Raw genomic sequence first — 23,920 nt, forward strand, 5'->3', positions numbered from 1 at the left:
ATCCGGTGTTTACTTCAAATAAGTAAGGAAAATAATGATTTGAATGTTTTAAAATTGAATTTTAAACCGAAAATATAAAAATTTAGAGGCAAAAAAGAATCTTTTTCAACAAAAAGTACGGCAAACCACCTTCGGCTGTTTGTCAGCGCGTAGGTCTCGAAAAGTTATTCGAAATAAACAAAAAATCGTCTCAATCGGACAACCGAGCGAAAAGTTATGGCCTTTCAAAGTTTTTGAAGCTAAAATACATAAACTGTTGATGAATTACTAATTCAAAACTCACCGTTTCAACTGTTCCCACCACGCACCGTTTCAATTGTTTCCACCATGCACCGTTTCAATTGATTTTACAGATCCTGCCTCTAATCCTCCCAAAATTTGACATCCCTCCAACTCTACACAATGATTCAAAATGTTTTCCTTTTTCTTTTATTTTTCATTCTTTTCTGTTTGTCAATTTCCTTTGTAGGATTTTATGTTACGTTATTTCTGCTATTTCATTCCTTTAAGCTGTTTCTATATGAGATTTTCTTAAGATTCATAAGTGTTTCTATACGTAAAGTCAGTGGCTTGCCCTTTTCCCACGTTTTCCCCCAAAATAAAACTCTTGCTCTCTTGCTCTTGCTCCACCGTCCGAAAGCACTTGAGGTTAGTCTTTCTTCTTCTTTTTTAAATTTATTTGTTTGCTTCGTCAATGTTCTTGTTTCGGTCTGTAATGATGCTCGAATCTCTTTTGAAATTTAAGCAACCGTCCACTGAAAGAAGGCTCTATTACATGATCGGGAACTTAAGGGTTCCTGCTTTAGGTTTTTTCTATCGTTTAATTTTGGGATAATTGATGAGTATGTTTAAGGGATGAGAGAAAAGAATTTGAAAGAAACAAGGAAGATCAATATCTATTTAATATATTTAATTCTAAGCTGTCCGACTATGAATGTTTTATGGTCTTTTTTCTTCTTAATTTTAGTTTCCCATGATCTCTGATTTTAATTTTTCAGGAAAGAAAGTAATGTTCTTTTTTTATTCCATTGTTCATAGATTTAGGGTTTGAAGCTAGATCTTACTGTAGGCCTCTTCGTTCTGCCTTTTTGGTTACTAATTCTCATTTTCTTACAGCCACCTCTGCCTTCTAGCAGTCTTTATGTTCTACAACTATTGTCCTTTCTTTGATGAACTTGATCATAGGTTCCATTTTTCTTTTTTGCCTTCGATGGTCTGGATGGCCTGTTATATCCCTACTCATGCAGGTTTTATACATGGTGTTCTTGCTGAAGCTGTTCAATGATAATTTTTAGAGGGTTGGTTTTTAATTTATCTATGTGAAGGTATGCAATTGCTTTGTGGTAGAGAGCTAATGCTATTAAATTTCTATTGATAATTTTGAAATTTGTTTAGTGTTGATTGATAGAAATATGAATGAATGCATTTCTCTGCTGCTATCTGCAATACTTTGTAACTTTCCTTTTTATATACTCTGCTGGGTTGTCATATGTAGGAGCACTGAGCATTTACATACTCTGCTTGTGAAACCTTGATGGAGATATTGATTTGAAAGGATATATGATATATTCCAGTGGAAATGTTTGTAGAAAATTATAATATTTTGGGACACTGTATTAATGCTGAATTTATAAATAGAAGATAACAATAGAAGCAATAGATATATATATAAAGGGGCTTTGAACATGTGGAGATGAGAGGCAGCTAAGAGAGCATGGTGTTATCATTTCTCTCCTCAGACCTTTGCTGAAAGTCTTGGGATTGAAGGCAGGGATCTTAATCATGGCTTTGAGGAAGTATTAATCCTGCCTGTAATTGCAGTGAGTGCAATAAAGCTTTATTTATATATATATATAAATAAAAGTGAGGGGGAGTGAGTTTCTTTTAAGCAAAATCTTGTATTGAGGGATAGCTGCAAAAAAAGTTTGGATGAAAAGAAGAATAAATAATTAAAGTCAAGAGAGAGGGTGGGGGATTGTTGAAGCTCCTCTCTCTCTCTTTCTTTATTTCTTTTAAAGATGGAAACTTGAAATAGTAAAGAGGAAAAAAAAACTGAGAAAAGTTGCTTAGATAAAAGCAAAGGAGGTGGTGTGTGTATATGTGGGTGTCACCAGCTTCTTGGGTCTTCTTCTTCTTCTTCTTCTTTACCTATCTCACCTTGTTATGGAGTTTCAAGCACCCATTCTTGGACCCCAACTACTGCTTTGTAAGTTAAACCTTTCTTTTTCTCTCTCTGGTTAAGCTTTCTACATATATGTTTGTCTCTTCCTACTTCACAGGCCATTATGAATTTACTTTAACTCCGAAATCTATCGCCCTTTTTTCTTTTTTTCTGATTTGATGTGCATCAATCACAATTATGTTGTTTTAAATTTTACTTATTTATCATTTGTTTGTTTTTTCATGAGAATATTTTCTTTTTATTGCATTGTTTTTGGATTCCTAAAACTTGTCGGTTCACCAAGTACAGTGTATCAGATACTGCTCTCTCTCACTAATTGCTTCCCTTCCATTGTGTTAAAGTATATAAATGCTCAGTGCTCTTAGTCATCAAAACATGGAGGAGAATTTGGCAAGATATATCTGCAGTATCTTACAAGATAACCAGCAGAACTCTGAGGTTCTAGTACAGGATGTTTAATATATTCGTGCATAGGTATAACTCTTTCTGATTGATTCTATTCTTTTTTTTTTGTGATACCTTGTAATTCAATTAAAGATATAGTTAACTTCCACTTTGTTACTTTGCATCTTTCTTGAATTTGGCACTTATCCTTTTTCTTTTCTGTCCCATGGCTGTTTAGTTGCTGCCAAGTTTGAAAGATGCCTAGAGGTATGAGAAATTTAAGAATGAGATATGTAGGATTGCTCGTTTGTTTAAGAGAAATTAATGTTTCTTTAACAATTATATTTGTTTGTTTGTTTTCATTTAATAGAAATTAATGCTTTGGATTTAGTCTAAAATCTCTCATTTCACCTTTTCCCACACTGTTGTTTAAATTTACTGCTGCAGCCTTGAGGAATCCCCAATCCCATCTCCATCACTCTCCATGCATTAATTCCTATAGCAATATCAAGGGTGGCAAGTTTAATTGACACATGACTTCTTTTGAACTGTTTGTTTTTCAGGTTGATCAGCTAATTGGAAAAGATCATCTTTTCAAACGTAGTATTATTTTGATCAAGGCCTGGTGCTATTACGAGAGCCGGATCCTTGGTGCACACCATGGCTTGATTTCTACATATGCATTAGAAACAATGATTTTATATATCATTAATGTCTTTCATTCATCCTTATTTTGTTCTATTTGTATTTTGTTAGATTTCTGGTGTAGTATGATAAGTGCGGTATTTTGTTTGGCGGGATGTATTTATATCATAGATTATTCTTCTTCTCAATATTTTGATAATGAATTTTAATTTTTTTATATTTTTCAGGACTTTTACAATATATTTTTTTAATTTTTATGACCTTTAGTGGCGTTTGTGGGAAAAGCGCCATTAAAGGTCCTGACCTTTAGCGGCGTTTGTTGGAAAAGCGCCGCTAAAGGTCCTGACCTTTAGCGGCGTTTGTGGGAAAAGCGCCGCTAAAAGCCTAAAAAAACGCTGCTAAAAGTCAATTTTGCTGTAGTGAACTCATTTTCTTTTTATAAAACAGTGGATTTTCCTTTATTCGTAAATCAATCTTCTTATTAAAAAGTTGCAACTCTTTTTTTGTTTTTTGTTTTTGTTTTTAAATAAGTGTTGTTTTAGTTCCAACTTGTTTTATAGAGTGTTTTTTTATTCTTTTAAGGTTGATGGTTTATGTTTTATGATTTAGGGTTTGAAGACTATAATTAAGGGTTTAAGGTTTAGATAATCTCTTATATATTGAATAGAAAGCTTAAAATTTTAATATTTAATATTTTAGTCCATATTTAGGTTAAAAGTTCAATATTCAAAATTTAAAAAAATCCAAAAATGATAATCTTAGCACAAAAATTTTGAAAGAAAAAATAGAAAAAAATATGTTAAAAATGAAAAAAAATCAAAATTGAGCAATAGTGGTGTTTTTGGATAAAACGTCACAAAAGACCATTATTTTTTATCCCTTTTTCAAAATCCCGCTCACAATTTTTTGGTTACCCGCTTCTCATCTTCTTCTCATTTCCTTTTACTCTCAAAATTTGCCCCCAAAATATCCCAAGTGTACCCAACTCTTTCATTTACCTCCGTTTGTTCTCTGAAAACTCAAGCATTCCATTTTCTTTCTCCTTCATTAAGCCAACACCAAATTCAACCCAAAAGCAAAAATAGCCATGGCAATAAAAAATTCAACCTCTGCTCATGCCAAACACTCTCGGAAAAAAGCTGCTGCTTCATCTTCTTTGATCCCCAAATTCATGAAAAACCCCAAAAGGCGTTGGCTTTACTCATCATTGACTCCCTCCTCGTCTCCTTCATCATCGCTTACGTCCCTTGTAAGATAACCAAAATCCCATCTTCACTGTTTTTTTTTCTTTTCTCTTCCCCATATAATTGAACTCACGGTGACTTCTCACGGATTTTAATTTTCAGATAAGAAGATAGATTGGGACGCTTACATGTCTCAGGTGTGGTACTTTTTTTTTCTATACTAATCAAGCTAATTTACTTCATGGGTTAATTCGGCTATTCGTTTTTATTTGAAGAGATAATGTGGAATTAGTGTTTATTAAGATGACAGGTAAGTGGGTTTCTTGGAGGAGAAATGGATTATAAGAACTTGAAAGGAGACACTTTGGACCGCTTGTTTACCCAAATTGGTTTCTTTTATGTTTATTCGCTATTCAAGATGTTCTTGGAGGACAAGTTTTTCCACTCGGTGATCTTAGTGCTTAGTCAAATTGAATTTTCTTGTCTGTGATCTGTGCTTTATTTATGCTTACTTCCATTTTGTTTTTGGTTGCAGATTTTATTTGGGATTTTATACATCATAAACCTGGGCATTGTCTTATTAATCTATGTAAAGACCAATGTGGTATGAAATTTACTTTTGTTTACTGTTCAGGCATTAATATACGGCTATTTTTGCTTTTAGTTACTGATTAGTTATATGATTTGGTATGTAAAATTCGTAAAGCTGATAAATATATTTCTTTGTCTGAGTGCTCTGAAAGTTCGAAACTAGTAAACTCGAGATTGGTGATTTAAATAAAAATATTCTTGATTGTTAATGTTTCTTACTCTGTATTTCGTTGTCTTGGTTTTCTATATTATCGTTTACTGTTCTTAAAACGTCTTTGCAGCTTCCGTGGTGGGCTCTTATCCTGCTTTGTCTTTCAAAGTGAGTTCACTCAAAGAAAAAAGCATGAATTTTGAAGTAGTATTGTGGATTTGAGATCTAATACAAAATTTTGGGTTTTTTTCTTTCAAAATGTTCTTATTTTTATTTGGGGTGATGTATAGGTCAAGCAAAGACCAAGGAAGAAGGTTGCGCTTACGCTTAAAAGGCAAATTGTAATGGTATGAGGTTTTGTTTTGGATGAAGCCATGTTTATGAGGAAACATTTAGTGATGAAAAGTGAAATTATGTTCCATTGGATGCTTTAGTTGTTATTTAGTTTTTATTTGAATGTAGCTGTCTTAAATTTTGAACAATTATTGGAGCTAATGTTTGACCATTAATTTCTTCATTGTCTTTTTTTTCTTTAACTTGATCAATGTTTTTGTTTCGTTTAAGATGCCCTTAAATCAAAGGATCAGAAACGGGTTCATGATTTCATTTTAGATATAAGGTAATGCAGGTTCGGATTTTTAATCCTTTTTCTCATTTATTTTTCTAAATTTGTAAAATAATATTCTGATTTGAATGTTATAGTTATTGTATTTTAGGTGAAATTATGTGTTTGAATTGGATTACTTATCAGCTTGGGAGCATAATTTTATTAGGCAAAAACTATGGGTGAAAGATAATTACCTTAGCTGATTTGTAGACTTGTACCTCTTTGAATGTTGGTGCAAATTTGTTTCTAGTGCTAATATTTAAAAGAATCCTGCAGCTGTTTTTGCTACTATGGGTGTTCTGGTTTCAATTTATTGGATGTTGATTAGTTTCTAGATTTAAATCCTGGGTATGTTCAGTTTTTAAGCTTAGATCAATTTTGGACCCTAGTATTTATGCTTTCTGTTTCTTATGTAAGCTGAGAAGCTTTGAGTATTGACCTTGAAGGGTATCATTCCAAATTCTAATTTCGTTTTTTTGTTAAAAATGGAGATGAATGAGAATTTGCTACCTTTAATTTTACAGTTTGCTTGCATGAATGTTTAGCCTACCTATTCTTTTGAAATTTTATTCTAAGCTGAATAAGAAGATGTAACAATTGTGTTGGGGAAATAATAGAAAGTTGGTTGTTTCAAGTGTACTTTTGTTCTTAATAGCAAATTTTGTTTCAAACTGAGTGATTATGTTGAGGTTAAATGTAAGATGGGAAAAATGAACTAATCTCTATGGAACTTTTCTTCTACTACAAGATGAGGGCCAAGTTGATCGTTTGAAATTGGGACGAATTGTCTTCTGATGTGATCCGGCCCGGGTAGATGAGTCGAATTCACGTAGTAAATACCAGGCTTGAACACACGAACTTGATTAGGAATTCCAACAAGCAACATATTAGAAGAAGATATAATCAACTCACCACACGAATTATATTTCACTAGTTTAAACACACATGTTGAATTGACAAAATCGAGCATACCAATATGCAAAGGTTCATGCTTCAAGAGTATCAATCGGGAATGTAAATCACTACATGGAAATTTTGCACAAAAACTCAAAGATTGTTCATGAAGAACACAATTGCACATATCATGTGAAGATCTTTTAACATAGATGTCAAACAAAGAATTTTTAACGAACATGCAACTTTTCAAACAGGCAGATTTATCACAAATCAATTGAGCAGGCATATTTAAACATAAAGATTTAACACATGAGTTCAAAAAGTTTGCAGGGTCAAACACATGAGAATTTTTACGTGATAGACTTTGATCAAACATGCTCAAAATTCGCTTAGAGAAAACTAATCCAATGTTGTCAACAAATTTGCCAATGTAGTAATCATCATAAGAAAAGTCGTATATGGCACCTTTTAAAACAAATTCGTTAACAACGAGAAGTGAACAAAAATTATCCAAATCAAGTGACTTTGATTCGATAAACAAAGAATCCTTACCTTCCTTACCTTCGATCGCAAGTGGGTGGTAGTCATTCGCGAACTTACCTTTTTCGAACAACCTAAAACACCTCTCGTTTGGAAGGTAATGTGGATGGAATTGGTCGCACAAACTTCTAGGAACCTGAAAAGTTAATTCACAAGAAGATCGAACAGGTGGGTTAGTAGAAATAATCCTCACTTGCTCACTTGTTTTCTCACTCGATTCTTTTTCTTTTGAATCACTCGTTTCTTTTGTTTCAATTTCTTATTCATCTTGCATGCACTTAATTCAATCAATGTGTTGAATTATTGAGTTAATTCCTTCCCTTGGACGTTCTTGAACCCATCCATGCATGTGTAGTAGCCTATAGGTCAATTCAAAGTGTGAACATGTTCAAGGAGCTCTATGGTCAACATAGAATTAGTTAGCAGCTACTTCTTGGCCGAATAAGTGCCTTGGAAAGTTAAGAGACAGCCACCATACATGCACTTAAGCCATTCATGCATTCTATCATCCCATGCATTTGATCCATTCATGGACTAGCCATACATGCATTCGACACATGCATGAATTTGTAGAAACATTGCATCTAGCCGTACATGCACCAGCATTTAATACTTCTTCATTCATGAGTGTGGAATGCCCCAAAGAGATGTTTCTTCATCCATACATTGTACCGTCCAAAGGAATGTACCTACATGAAATAAACAAGTCATTAAGACATCTCATGAACACTCATAAATTCGGCATGATGTGAACACATTAATGTCATGCATTAATTCGGCTATGTGAACATAATCAATTTATATAATGACAATGACATATTAATAACAAATATTAATATAAGACAAGTTTAATGCTTAAATGAATATGTGCAAAATTTTATTTAATGTATTAAAGACAAAACCGAGTTTAAACTAAAATGAGCTAAGCTTTAGCTTGTGAGCTAAAGTTGAGCTGAGGCTAAACTCCTAAGCTGAAGTTGAGCTAAGGTTTAGCTCGTGAGCTGAATATGAGCTAGGAATGAGCTCGGTTTAGCTCAAGCAAGTTGGATCGAGCTTGAATAAGTTGGATTTGAGCTAGACGGAGCTCGTGGAGCTGGAAACGAGCTGGGATCAGCTTGCCAACATGTCAATGCTCGGCTTGACAGACTTGTTCGATGAAGTTTGCGGGGCGTGCTCGTATCATTCCCCCCCTCTTTTAGACGACTTGTCCTCAAGTCGAGCCATTTGTCCATGGGAGAACTTTGACTCATGCATGGTTTTCCTCGGTCAAATGGGATGGAAGATGTCACACAAACTTGAAAAATTCTTACCACAGCCAATAAAAAGAAACTCAAAGGAGTCAGATTCAAATGTGTTCGATAGTTCATAAAAAATTCATTCAATCGAACATATGCCAAAAATCTCAATTGGACAAAGCAAGCATACGTAAATTTATCAAAGAGTTTCGTTAGACCATCGTTGCAAACATGAAGACTAAGTTTGATCAAGGGATAATTGGTTATAAACGATGGCAGACACTTAAACACATTATTCCTCATCCAAAACATTTCAATATGTTTATTCAAAAATAACAATTCATGGGAATGTACACGCAAAGTGTACCATGGCCAATTGGAAACTAAATCACTCTTTCGCTTATTAACAACATGATTTGTGTAATCACTTTTCAACACAAACGGATCACTACTAGGCCAAAGACAACAATCAATCACAACAAGGTACAAACAATTTCCAAACATCAAACCATCAAAAAGATTTTCAACAACATTCAAATAGAGTAAAGGTATTTGAAAATTTTCATAAACTTTACCTTGTCGATCTTGAAGAGAAGAAAATTTAGGATCGGTTTTACCTTTTTCAAACAAGATAAATCTTCTCTCTTGGACGAGATAATGTAAAACAAACCTTTTACCTCGATCAACTTGGGTTGGTGACGAAGCACCATGACAGCTCGTGCTTTTTAAAGGGTTACATTCACAAAAATGTAAAAGGTTAGTTTCAATAGGAGGTATGGATTGAAAAGAAAAAAATAAATCATCGTTGAAATTTGATTCAAGTCCCAAAGCATAAGTCGATCTTACCTTCTCAAAATGGAACGAAAATTTTAGATGTGGCCAAACAAGGTGATTAGTAAACGAATCAAAATTGAAACCCAAATCATTGAATTTCACCTTCTTATCAAAAGTTCGAACATCAAGCAAACATAATTTGAATGCAAATGATGCCAAGTGCTTAATGTTTCCATAAAATGAATTCATGTAGCAAATTTTTATTTAATGTATTAAAGACAAAACCGAGTTTAAACTAAAATGAGCTAAGCTTTAGCTCGTGAGCTAAAGTTGAGCTGAGGCTAAACTCCTAAGCTGAAGTTGAGCTAAGGTTTAGCTCGTGAGCTGAATATGAGCTAGGAATGAGCTCGGTTTAGCTCAAGCAAGTTGGATCAAGCTTGAATAAGTTGGATTTGAGCTAGACGGAGCTCGTGGAGCTGGAAACGAGCTGGGATCAGCTTGCCAACATGTCAATGCTCGGCTTGATAGACTTGTTCGATGAAGTTTGCGGGGCGTGCTCGTATCATTTGGTATCAGAGCTTGTAAATCGAGAGGTGCCGACGGTCGTATCAAGATCGAACTAGATTCGTTGTGAAAAAAATCTGAATTAAAAAAAATTCAAGTTCTAATTTTCATTCTCTCTCTTGTACTAGTGATATTGTGAAGTATTAAAAAAAACAAAAAAAACGAAAATTATAAAAAAAAGTGAAGTGATCAAGTTCTTCTGTTGTTTATATTTTGACCCGATCGACAAAGTGTTCTTGTCATCAACTTTGCACCCCATTCCCAAAACGCAACACTACACCAAAGACTATTTTTCTTTTGAATTAGTTAGCAGCTACTTCTTGGCCGAATAAGTGCCTTGGAAAGTTAAGAGACAGCCACCATACATGCACTTAAGCCATTCATGCATTCTATCATCCCATGCATTTGATCTATTCATGGACTAGCCATACATGCATTCGACACATGCATGAATTTGTAGAAACATTGCATCTAGCCGTACATGCACCAACATTTAATACTTCTTCATTCATGAGTGTGGAATGCCCCAAAGAGATGTTTCTTCATCCATACATTGTACCGTCCAAAGGAATGTACCTACATGAAATAAACAAGTCATTAAGACATCTCATGAACACTCATAAATTCGGCATGATGTGAACACATTAATGTCATGCATTAATTCGGCTATGTGAACATAATCAATTTATATAATGACAATGACATATTAATAACAAATATTAATATAAGACAAGTTTAATGCTTAAATGAATATGTGCAAATTTTTATTTAATGTATTAAAGACAAAACCGAGTTTAAACTAAAATGAGCTAAGCTTTAGCTTGTGAGCTAAAGTTGAGCTGAGGCTAAACTCCTAAGCTGAAGTTGAACTAAGGTTTAGCTCGTGAGCTGAATATGAGCTAGGAATGAGCTCGGTTTAGCTCAAGCAAGTTGGATCGAGCTTGAATAAGTTGGATTTGAGCTAGACGGAGCTCGTGGAGCTGGAAACGAGCTGGGATCAGCTTGCCAACATGTCAATGCTCGGCTTGACAGACTTGTTCGATGAAGTTTGCGGGGCGTGCTCGTATCATCTTCTGTGATGCCTCTAAACGTCAACTCATTAATCGGTTGATTTTTCATTAATTTCATCCTCTTCCTTTTTAAATATTTTAAATTCTATACTATTATACTTATTCGGTAGTCTATACTAGTCCTGGAGGTCAGAATTTTATCTCCAAATTGCAAGTTTTATTAGCATTTTTAATGTAAAATTTGGTCTTTCTTTAGTTTGTTTTGTATGCATGATTTTGTCAATGTTGTAGCAAATTGATATCATGATCTCCGAGGAGGTTGCTTTTTAACGATTTAAAGGCTATTGTTCTTACGGTAAGTCTCAAGTTTTTAATCGAATCATCATTTTATTGCATGTTGAGTCTTGAATTTAGCTCGTGACTTTTTTTTTTTTTGAATTGGTTGTGAAGGCAAGGGAGGAAGGTTTTCGCGGTTTTAATATCAATGTTTTCACGAAAGTTCATGGAACCGGTATGAGTTTATTAGTTAGGCAATTTAATTTGAGTGTGAATTTAGTGATTATCGAGTTAATTACTTAAATTTAGTGAGGAGTGGAAATTTAGAATCTCTGATTGTGTATTTGATTGGTGATTAAATAGGTGATTATCGAGTTAATTTGTCTTTTATAAAAGACTTTTCAATTTTCAATGTTGTTTAGGTTCGCAAACAAGATGTTGTATTTGGACTTGCTGTTAGTAAAAGACTTGCTGTATTTTATTTATATCTTTATATTTAATCTAATTTTTATTATTTATTTTAGTTTTGATTTTATATTTTTATTTTTATTTTAATATTTAATAACTTGAGTTCTAACTTTTGAATTTTAATTGTGTTATTAATTTATTATTTTAAATTCTAAATTTGAATTCATCAAATTTTATATTTAGTTTTAAAGTTAAAATTTTCATAGAAAATTTAATTTGATAATGAATTTCAATAGAAAATTTTTATATTTATATCATGGATATTATTCTCCTCAATATTTTGATAATGAATTTTAATTTTTCAGGACCTTTATAATTTTTTTTTAAAAATTTCATGACCTTTAGCGGCGATTGTGGGAAAAGCGCCGCTAAAGGTCACGGCTTTTAGCGGAGTTTGTGGGAAAAGCGCCGCTAAAGGTCGCAACTTTTAGCGGCGTTTGTGAGAAAAGCGCCGCTGAAGGCCATGACCTTTACCGGCGTTTGTGGGAAAAGCGCCGCTAAAGGCCATGACCTTTAGCGGCGTTTTTTTAAAATAAACGCCGCAAACTTTTGTGGCGCCATCTATAGCGGCGTTTTTTGTGGCGCTTGTAAAAGCGCCGCTAAAGGCCTAAAAAACGCCGCTAAAAGTCAGTTTTGCTGTAGTGAGAAAAGTTCAAAAACAATTTTTGAAAAGGTGATTTTTCTTTAGTCTTTTTAATTTTCCAGTCATTTTTATTTATTTTCTTTCCATTGTTTTCATCATCTGTATTTTAAAATAAAGAAGAGGGAAAAGCAAATCTTACCTTGCGAATCGACCATTGATCTCTGTTCACTTCGTTGAGATCGAAGTTGGAAGGGGATCCAAAGGCATCATCCATCAGCGTTGGTACGCCATCGACCACCAAATGAAATGGTGGATTCGGCGGGCGCTAGAAACCCTAACAAATTGATCTTTTTTTGGGGCTGTTAATTTGGGTTAAAGGATGGCTGCATCTGAAAAAAAAAAGAAGAAGAAGGGAAAGAGGCATTAAAACCTTTGTAAAAAACGGCGTCGTTTGAAAAGGGAAGGTCCGCGTGTGAACCCGATTCAAAAGTCGAATCTACACTCTCTTTTATCTCAAATTGGCAATTTGCACGCCTGATCCTTCTCTCTCACGCGCGATCTTCAATTGAATCCAACCTGTGCTACACTTATTTTTAATTTCATCTGGGAATTTGTATGCTATTGCGATTTGATCCACGACTAAGCTCAGTGTTTTGAAACGTGGATTATTTTCAGTTCTGGTCCTTATACATTTGCAAGCATGGCACATGAGTCCCTATTTTGATTCTAATAGTTTATTTTTAAATTATTCTTCTTATTTTAACTCAAATTTAATTTAGTTTTTTATTTTTATAGCCTACCATACATTCAACGTTTGTACATGTATTATTTTAATTGAGATTTGAATTTATAATGCATATTATTTAAAATTCATTCAATTTTTTTATTTTGATCTATGTTAATATTTCTTTTCTATATTTTTATTTGTAATTAGGTTGTAGTTTTTATTTTGCATAGTATTTAACTCAATTTTTTTATCCTTGTACCTATATTATTTAAATCAAGTCCTCTGTTCACAATGATTTTGAGAATTCATTTAGTCCTTCATATATATATATATATATATATGTGTGTGTGCTAAATTATGTTAATATCTTTACTTTATATAATCATTATTTTGAAGCTATTTTACATTATACTGTTTTAATAATTTATGTAAGATTTTGTTTAAATATTTTTGTGAATATTTGTACATATATTATTTTAATGTTTTTTATTTAAAATACTTATTGTTTTAAAATTCATTTAATTAGGTTTGTAAGGTTATTTGGGAAATTCATTTTGTGTTTATAAAATTATTATTTTAAAATTCTTCTTTATGTCATATTATTTTAATATATTATGTAGCATCTTACTTAAATGATTTTATGTATAATGGTACGTATAATTTATAAATTAACTTAATTTTATATATTATTAATCTCATGTTATTTTTACAAAAAAATTATTCCTAAATTTATTTATCGCATGTTTTGCAAATCTATTATGTGTAATATATTTTATCATGTATTTTATTATGCTTTCACATTTTATATATTATTTAAGTTACCATGTACATTTTCAATCTTGAATGAATTTGTGTTTAAAATATTTTGCATATAATTTGATTCAACCTTTTATTCTATAATATTTATTTCAATAAATATATACCCTTAGCTTTTATGCAAATTTGTCAATTTATATATTATATATATTATCGTTTATTAATTCATCATCACTTTGAAAATGTCTTATACCATTTCAAATTTCCATTTTATTTTGTAAATGTTTTGTGAATTGTTTTATATTGTGCCATATTTATTGTTGATGTATATCACTTAGTCATTGTTTTATCCATTGTATCAATTGTTCTCCATTCATGATTAAGAATTCGGTTACATTTTACTTAGAATAGCCGTACATAATTGTTGGATTTATTAATTGTGGCTTATTGTATCATATTATTTTATGTTCATTAGTCATTTTCTATGCAAATGTTTCGATACAATGCATTAAGTATTCCATCTATTTTAAAACAAATAAACGTGTTTTGAGCGAATTCCTAATTTTCCTTATTATTCAAAAATTCTGAAATAAGGCAATATCCAATATTTGGGAATTCGAGAAATCGTGCTCAATCGTGCTGGATATGATTTTTTCAATGAACTAAATATTTGGATAACCTTTTATAATTTTAGTGTATGAATTTTTGAAATCAAAAATCGATCGTATTTTTGAAGGTATAAAGGATCGTATCCAATCATGCTGGGTATGATGCTGCATATCTTTGAAACAAGAGAATTTTGACAGTTAACTTGAACTATTCACACATTTTAAAGAATCATGCCTTAAAAGATTTTTTTTTTCTTAAAATCTTTGATATAAGGATAGCATCGAATCAATTTAGTACCACTTTTTGGGCGTAATGAGGGTGCTCACCCTTCCTCATGCGTAACCGACTCTCGAACCCATTTGTTTTTGATTTTACGTGAACCAAAATTGTCTTTAATGGAACAAAACATTTTAGTAGGTGGCCCAATCACACCTAAACCGAGAGATTGGTGGCGACTCCACATTTTGGTTTTCAAACGTCAATTCCTGTTTTTTTTCCTAACTCAAAAAAATAGTTTTGACAACTAGATTTTCTAGTACTATAAATAGGGGATGGAGTGACATAAATTCTATTCATCTTTTTTGTAAACACTCCCTCTCCAAAAAAATTCAGCCTTTATTGATCCTTTTCCTCAAAAAGCATGAGCCATTAAATTTATCTAGTTGAATATTGTCGAAATTCCCCCAAAAGGGTTCATTACGGGACTGACACTTCCGTCCATGTCCTTAATAGGTGATCTTTTCAACTTGTGCAAGAAACGACCGCTTTTTACGTTTTGGGAAGGTTACATAGTTAGTTCGTTAGTTTATTGCGTCAGAGGTTGGCGAGCCCAAAAGACAAAATGGCATTGTATTTGTTATTGAGAAGTGATGATCTAGCATAAGATAGTCTCACAAAAGCGATTGTTAGCTAAAGTTAGGTTCCGCGAAATCTTAAGTCTAAAATCTTAGAGCTGGTGGTCGTAGGCGTCCTCTTCCACTATAACTGGCTTATTCTGTTTAAGAAGGATCACCTAAAAGCCGAGGATTGAACTCAAGGCGGACAGAGACAACCGGAAGCTGGAATCTCTCCATAAGAAATTATTTTTATGTATTAATTACATATTTATTTTGAGTATGATCTTACTAATTTGAGCTATTTATGGTTCTTTATCTTTTAGGGACTAAATTGAAGGCAAGAGAAAATTTAGGGGCAAAAAGCGTAAATTTGAAGATAAATTGGGCCAGCATGCGAAGTAGGAGAGAAGTGGTGTCGAAAATACAAAGTGTGGAAGACTTTGGGGGCAAAAATGCAAAAGAAGAGATTTTATAGCACAAGACTCTATTTTAATCCCAATTATATTAGGATAATTATTAATGATTATTATTTAGATTTAATTTTAGCATATATCTTTATTTATCTTTTAAAATTTAATTAGGAATAGACTAGGTTTTCTAGTACTATAAATAGGGATGGAGTAACATAAATTCCATTCATCTTTTTTGTAAACACTCCTCTCCAAAAAAAACACAGCCTTTATTCCTTTTCCTCAAAAAGCATGAGCCACTAAATTTATCTAGTTGAATATTGTCGAAATTCCCCAAAAAGGGTTCATTATGGGACTGACGCATGATCTAGCATAAGATAGTATCACAAAAGCGATTGTTAGCTAAAGTTAGGTTCCGCCAAATCTTAAGTCTAAAATTTTAGAGTTGGTGGTCGAGGCGTCCTCTTCCACTATAATTGGTTTATTTTGTTTAAGAAGGATCACCTAAAAGCCGAGGATTGAACTCAAGGCGGATAGAGGCAACCGGAGGCTGGAATCTCTCCATAAGAAATTATTTTCCTCAACTCTATTTATCTCTACTATTTTAATTTCAATTTTGCAATTTTAATTCAAACTTTTAATTGCTTTTTTATTTTATTTTGATACTCTCAACGACGCATCAATAAAAATGAAATGAATAAAGCTTGAATGAAAACATATGAATAAACAAAACAATAAAATTAATTGAAAGAAAAGAGATGATAATTTGTATCGCACTATGAAAATATTTATTCAGTAACTACTAAAAAATTAAAGACAATGAACAAAATTGAAAGCCTTATAAATAGGCAATGAATTATTTTGCCATCAAGGTGAGAGAGAGAGAGAGAGAGAGAGAGAGAGAGAGTTATCTGTTATGGTATAAAAGAAAAAAAAAAGGAAAATGAAGAAGGAAGCATGAAAAAATTAAAGAAAATGTGAATAACATATTAACTATATATGAACTATAATTTAATGTGAACTTGTATACATGAAGTTTTGATTTGATTCAATTCTTGTAAATTACTAATACAATTATAGATATAATATCATTTTATGTTTATATGTTGCATATATAAATAATTATATTTATTCAATACAAAAATAAATTGATGCATTTATTTCTTTAAATGTGTATGATTAAATCAAAATTAAAGTTCACGTATACAATTGCACATTAAATTAAAGTTCATATATAATTTTGAGATTCATCTCAAAATTCAATAGAAATACTATAAATAAAATTTAAAATATAATATTTTATCTAGATTAAGTAAATTCGGCTCTTTAAAAAAAAAATTTCCCAAGTTATTTCAAAAGAATAACACCATTCAAATTTTGATATTCAAAATATAAGAAATACCTAGTGCAAAAGGGATTGACAAGTGAGATTTCGATGCATATTGAGAGAGAGCAACATGGTTTCTGACTATATTGCAAAAGAGGCTGGTATTGATACTGGTCGATTAATTATTCTCGAGGAGCCTCCACTCTTTGTGAGACACATCGAGATAGGAGACAAGTAGCGAGCAATATTATTAGGAGCAAGAGAATAATGATTTCTATGATATTTTAGACTTGTACTAAAATTTCTTTATTATATAAAAAAAAGTATAAGAGATAAATTAGAAGAGATTAAAAATTTTTATGAATTCAAAAAAAAAAGTTAACATAGTTAATAAGTAAAAAAAAATTTAAAAAGGATTAATTAATTTTTTTATATATTTTATCCCTATTTTAAAACATCATATAATAAGCATTTAAAAAATCAATAAAAATATTAAAATTAACATTTAAAATGAATTAATTAAATTAAAATATAACATTTTATCTAGATTAAAAAATTAATATTTTTAAAAATTTTATCAAATTATTTTAAAAAGAAACTAGCAACATTCACATTTTGATATTCAAAAAGAGATAAATTAAAAGGTATTTGAAGGTTACAAAATTTTGTGACAATTAAAAGCATTATAACGTTGAAAAAAATTAAAAGTTAACAAGCACAATTAATAAATTAAAATTAAATAATTTTAAAATATAATTTTTTTAAAAAATTCAAAATAAAAATTATTTATTTTGATCTATCCATGAGTTTGATTGTGACTCGAGGCCCAAAAAAATTTCAAGGCCGAATCTATTTCGTGGCTCAACCCAACTCAACAAAAAAAAACTCATTTCTCTATTAAAAATTTATTAAATTGTTAAAAATGTTTTTTTACATTAATATTTATATGTTTTATAATTTAATTTTAAAAATATTTTTATTATTTAAATTGAATTCATGCGGCCACCTGAGACATAAAAAATCTTGTCTAAACCTAGCCTGACTAGGTTTCTTGGGCCGGGCAGATTGTTGACCCATGGATAGGTTTATTAATTTACTCTATGAATAATAATAAGGTCCCTCCAAATTTTGAGTTATTTATTCAGTCCATATTAAATTAAATTTGAACAATTTTATTTTCAATGAGATTAATTATACATTAAAAATATTTTTATGTACATTTAATTATAAACTATATAAAATATTAGTATAAAATATTTTTTAATTAATGATATAAACTCTGAATCGGTCTAACTTAGATCGAGCTTGGAAAAAGATTTTTATGCCACCAGTCAAACCAAATTCATTTTAAATAATACAAATTATTTTTAAATTTTAATTTAATTATAAAATATTAATATAATAAATTTATTTATGATATTTTATTAAATTTTGAACTGTTAAGTAGATTTTTTGGGCTAATCAAATTGAAACGAGCCTGGACTTAGAAATTTATTTGGACCCGAGCAACGACCCATGGGTCTAGGTTAATAACACTATTTTTTTTATTTTTGAAAAAAATTATTGTAAATACAAAAAATAACTTTTAAAACATTATATTGTAAATACAAAAAATAATTTTACAACATTTTTTAAAATTATTTATGTATTTTAAAGAGTATGGACCAAATTGACACAAAATTATAAATAATGAGGGCTAAAATATTATTTTACCTTTTTATTACAATCAAATCAACCATTTTAACAGCAAAACTAACTAATGGACCAAAATTTTTAAGTAGAAAAAGTATAGAGACTCAATATCTCAAAATTAAAGTATATTGACTAAATTTTAAATTTAAAAGAATACAGGTATCTTTGGCAATAAATTTGGGTAAACTAAATATTGACAAAGGATTCACACCTTATTGGCAATCAACACTTCCTCCACATTTTATCTCTAGCCGATTACATTTCTTCAATCTGTGATCATAAAATGTAATTATATAAAATGAATAATATATTGATTGTTTATATAAAAAAAACAATGTTATCTAAATTTGGGATAGGCATAGAATACGAGTTTGTGTTCAACATGTATATGCTTAGAATTCTTAAGTTAATTATATATATTTGAAAGATTATATCTCATTTATTGTAGAGTAAATATATCGAAAATGAATACTTTAAACGAAATAATAAAAAACTGTGAGTAATATGATAGATAAAAAAGTCATAAAAAAGAATTAATAGGACAAGACCAATGAAGTAGTTTACCACAATTAGTGCTTCTTCAAAACTGCTTTGAAGGTGACCCAATTCCTTTGGATTTGGATTAAACTCTTATTGCGTTGGTGCCCAAGGTGGCAGGATCGGAATTGTTATCTCATTATAAATCGATCAATCACCATATGGTCTTGTTTAAGGTGATCATCAAGACAATTGCAACAAAATTGAGAAGCTGGTTTAAGGATTTATTTGGGGGTCAACATCTGGTAAACGTAAACCAACTTTAGTGAGTTGGGATAAATGTTGTATGCCTTTGAAGAATGGTGGACTTGGGTTGAGGGAAGTACGAGACCACAATAAAGCCCTTATGCTTAAAGTAACTTTTAATATTGTCATTTCTAACCTGGATGTGCTACGGGTTAAAAGTCCTTCGAAACAAGTATGGGGTAATAAGTAAATGGTCGTCTTCTATACATCCTTCTAATTGCTTGTTTCTCTGGAGGGCTTTGTCCAATATCTGGGAAGATGTACCAAATGGTGTCAATTGGGCACTAGGAATTGGAAGAACAATGAGTTTCTCTGGAACTCAAAGAACTTTTGTGTGGAAGGAACTGATTGAAGGTACTCTTTCTACTATGGCCTACTGGAAACTTTGGAAAAATAGAAATGCCTTTGTTTTCAACAGTGGCATTGTGGGAACTATGGAAATGATTTTGGGGGGGAGGGGGGTGGGGTGAAGTTAAAGCGGGGACTAACTGTTCCAGCAGTGCTAATCATGCGCAATGATATTAAGGAACACGTTTGTAGAATTCTTCTTAAAATGCCTACAACTTTACTTTTGAGCATACCATATGTCCTTTCCTATATTTTCTAAGATAATAATTATCTTTAACGAATTTCCAATTTTACTATATTAATAATTTACATTATACAAAATTTTATATATTCATATATAAATATATATTATTTTCACATGATTTTATCATAACCAAACATACTTTATATTATATTTTAGTTATCATCTATACTATTATTTAAATTTGTAACTGAGTCTTAGTGCCATGAGGTTAGATCTTTCGTCTCACAATCCGTACGGCCTTAGGCGATCCGTTTGTTTCAAACTCGCTTAAGTTTGAGTAAATGCTCTCAATATTCTATTATTCACAAAGAATAGTGAAACAATAAAGAATGGAGTGATTTACAAGTGAGGGGTAGGCTCTCTATTTAAAGCTGAGCTCCCTCAAAACTGACGGTTAAGATCAAGTTACATCGACAGATGAGATTAATCCTATACCTTAAATTATGAGATTTACAAGATATACCTTATCAAATCTAATCTAATCTTTACAAGATATGTGTATGGCCCAAATTTTGCCCGGGGCCCAATAAAACCAAACCCAAATAAACATAACTCAACTACCCAATTAAAACCCAATACCAAACCCAAAACTTAGCCCAAAACACTAACCCAACCTAAAAAAAAAAAATCAAAAAAAAAAATCAAAAAAAGAAAAAACTTAATCTCACCTACTCCACACCATAATTAGCCACCCACCCCCATTTTGCTCCATTTGCCTACAAAAGAAAAGGCAAATAAATTTAAAAAAAAAAAGAAGAACAAGTGGTAAAAGCTTATAAAAAGCCATAATCTCAATGTAAAAAAAAAAAAGGAGGGGGGATTGGAGAGGAATTGATTGTATTTTGGAGAGAAGAAATTTTTTTGAGATTCAAGAAGAGATTTTTTTTTTGAAATTCAAGAGGGTTTTTTTTTTTGGGAACAAAAAAAGAGCATTGTATTACAGATATATTTCAGAAATAAAAGAGCAAAAAAAAAAAAGAGAAAATGTTACGTTTTTTTTTAATTTTTGATTTCTTTTTTTCTTTTTTTTTTCATTTTTGATTTTGCTTTTAAGCTTCAAGAACAAGAAATAAAAAGAAGAAGAAAAGAAAAGGGAGGGGGGATTGTGAAGGCCTGCACTGTAACCCGTTTAACAGGCCTAATATGTGTCTTTTAATTTAAAATGGGGAAATTGTGCATTAGGTCCTTCCCATTTGCGCAAACACTCAATCATGCCTCATTTATTCCTTTTCTTTTTAATTTGGCTTTGATACTTATGTATATTAGCATTTCGATCCCATTTCTTTTTACTTTATTATTTTCGCCCCAAATTTCTATCTAGAGTTCAAATTAGCCCCTTTCTCGCCCTTTTCTTTTATATTTTATCTTATTATTTAACATTATGGTATTATAATTGTATTTTATTTTCTTGCATATTAGTTACTATTATTATTATTATTACCTTCATTTCATTATTATTATTACTATTGCTATTTTTTTTGTTGTTTATATTTTTATTTATATTATTATTATTATTATTATTATTATTATTATTATTATTATTATTATTATCTCCGTGACTATTATTATTATTTTGTTATATTATTGTTATATTATCACTATTTTTCTTACTATTATTATTACTACAACTATTATTACTATGATTATATTTTCTTTTTATACTCATTTGCTTATTACATCATTAATTTTTATATCATTACTATTATAATAATTATTATCATTACTTTTCATCATTATATATATATATATTTTCTTTTCTCTGTTTTATTACTATTATTAATATCATTATTACTATTATTTTTATTTTTATTTTTATTTTATTACTACTACTGTTATTTTTATTAACATATTTTTACCATATTATTATTTCTTTTTTATATATATATCATTATTGATATCAACATATACTATTATTATTAATGTACTATTATTTTCTATTTATTACTATTATATTTATTACTATTATTATATTTTTACCCATTACTCTTTAAATACACTTGCTTCACCTTTTACTCTTCACTCACTATATATATTGTTTACTTATCTATATATTCACATACATATATATAATTTCACACATCATTCCAAAATTTTTATTTGTATTATTACTATTAATATTATTATTATCTTCACTATACTAGCATTCTTTAGTCTTATATAACGATTGTTTATTTATTACTAGTTTTTATTAATCTCGAATATTTCCTAGCTTATTTGTTATTATCTTTTTATTCGTTTTATTCATTTATTTGTTACCTCAAAATAAGATTTTTTGCAAATAAGGCAATGCTTGGTGTTTGGAAATTTAGAAAGTAGTGCTCTAACTTATTGGGTTGCCACTTTTCTCGTTGAATTGAATAATTAAGCACCCTTCTAAGTTTTTAAAGGTTTTCTAAATGCAAGCTAGTATCTTGGAATTTCAAAGCAATATGTCCTAACTTATTGGATATAGCGTTTTCTTCGCTTGAGATAGAATTTCAAAAAAGAGATAACTTAATACTTTAACTCTAGTGAATCCCAATTTTCAAAGTTAAAATATTTTAAAGAGGACTACATCTTAAATTTTTTTCTTTCGACATTTAAGACATTTGATAATCAATTAGGTACCAATTTTTGGGCGTTTAGGGTGCTAATCCTTCCTCAGACGTGAATCGACTCGAACCCGTTCTTTTACTTCGTGGACCAAAACTAATGATTTTAAAACAAAATGTTTTAAAGGTGATCCAATCACACCTAAAAAGATTGGTGGCGACTCCCGTTTTCATTTTTAAAATCGATTCCCATTTTCTAACACCACGATATGAAAATGGTTTCGACAGCTTGGCGACTCCACTGGGGACGTAATAAGAGAGTCAGGCCATGTAATTGATTATCTTTTGTCTTAATGTCGGAAATTAAAAATTTTAAAATTTAATCCTCTTTGCATTACATGTGTTTGTATTATTACATGCTATATTTTGATCGCATTGCATTTCGCATGACCGCTGTGGTCACACCCTTAAGTGGGAGTGAGAAGCTACACTTCGTGAGGTTTTCGCCTCCGCAGGGATAGTGGATCACTTTCGGGATACATCCGTACCTATGGTTTCGTGAGATTTTCATCTCCGTGTAGCCATAGGGAAATGTATTCCTCGAATCGAACTCGATTCAAATGAGCCTATAATGGGTGAGGATCGAGGAATCTGCTGGTTCGGTACCTCAAACTTTAGAACCAACCCCATGTCGAAGGACCGTATAAGCCAAACTTAGACATCACCCTTATAAGTTATCGTTGAAATTTATTGATATCATGTGATACTGACTATCTCTTTTCTTTTGCTTGCATGTCATTTTGCATTTACAAAGATATCGATTCGTGGTCAGTTTCTAAGTTAGGAAGTTTTATTATGGAGAACGGACTTCTTGATAAAGTGGAAGGCAACATTAACGTCCACAAATGGTCCGAGCAAACTCAACTAGAAAAAGGAGACAGTATAGCTATAGGATATATGTCGGAGCTGCCAGATTATACTCGTATAAGTGTCACACAGAATAATCTCCAAGAGCTTAAGGAAATTTGAGATCAGTGGGGCAAAGAGACTAAGCAATTATTCTACGGTAACTATGGAGACTTATCTTACTTGCTTGATGTTCAGATAGACGAGCACTTATTCAGAGCCCTTGCTCAGTTTTGGAACCCAGCGTACAGTTGCTTCACTTTTGGGGAAGTAGACATGGTACCTACTGTGGAAGAGTACACTGCTTTACTTCGTTGTCCCCGGTTTCAGAATGATAGGATCTATTCCCGAGCTCCTTGTGTCCCTACCTTTTGGAAGAAATTGATGATTATTACGGGGATGAGCGAGCAGTGGGCTATGATCCTAATTAAAGAAAAGGGTGAGTGCAAGTGCATTTCGTGGGATGCTTTGAAAGATTTGATTCTGACACACCCTGATGAGACAAAGAAGATAGATGTTTTTGCCCTAAGTTTATATGGATTGATGGTCTTCCCTAAGGCTTTGGGATATGTGGATGAGGCAACCACGGATCTTTTTCATTGACTCAGTAAAAGGGTCACTTCTGTCCCTGCAATTTTGGCGGAAACATTTAGATCTTTA

The 23,920-nt window shown here is 31.3% G+C and overlaps 1 long non-coding RNA gene across 4 annotated transcripts; it reads left to right on the forward strand.

Annotated features, from left to right (window-relative positions):
• Positions 1 to 244: 244 nt before the first annotated feature.
• LOC108470881 (uncharacterized) lies at positions 245 to 3,430 on the forward strand. 4 transcript variants are annotated; one of them, XR_008273917.1, is made up of 6 exons: positions 245 to 648; positions 1,248 to 1,325; positions 1,496 to 2,206; positions 2,524 to 2,656; positions 2,805 to 2,833; positions 3,130 to 3,430. It is a non-coding gene; the product is annotated as an uncharacterized LOC108470881 (long non-coding RNA). The 4 variants fall into 4 exon arrangements; XR_008273920.1 differs by lacking the exon at positions 1,248 to 1,325 and having other exon boundaries at positions 249 to 648; XR_008273918.1 differs by lacking the exon at positions 1,496 to 2,206 and having other exon boundaries at positions 272 to 648.
• The last annotated feature ends 20,490 nt before the right edge of the window (positions 3,431 to 23,920 follow it).

This window comes from Gossypium arboreum, chromosome 11 (genome assembly GCF_025698485.1).
Source record: "Gossypium arboreum isolate Shixiya-1 chromosome 11, ASM2569848v2, whole genome shotgun sequence".
NCBI classification, from domain to species: Eukaryota; Viridiplantae; Streptophyta; class Magnoliopsida; order Malvales; family Malvaceae; genus Gossypium; species Gossypium arboreum.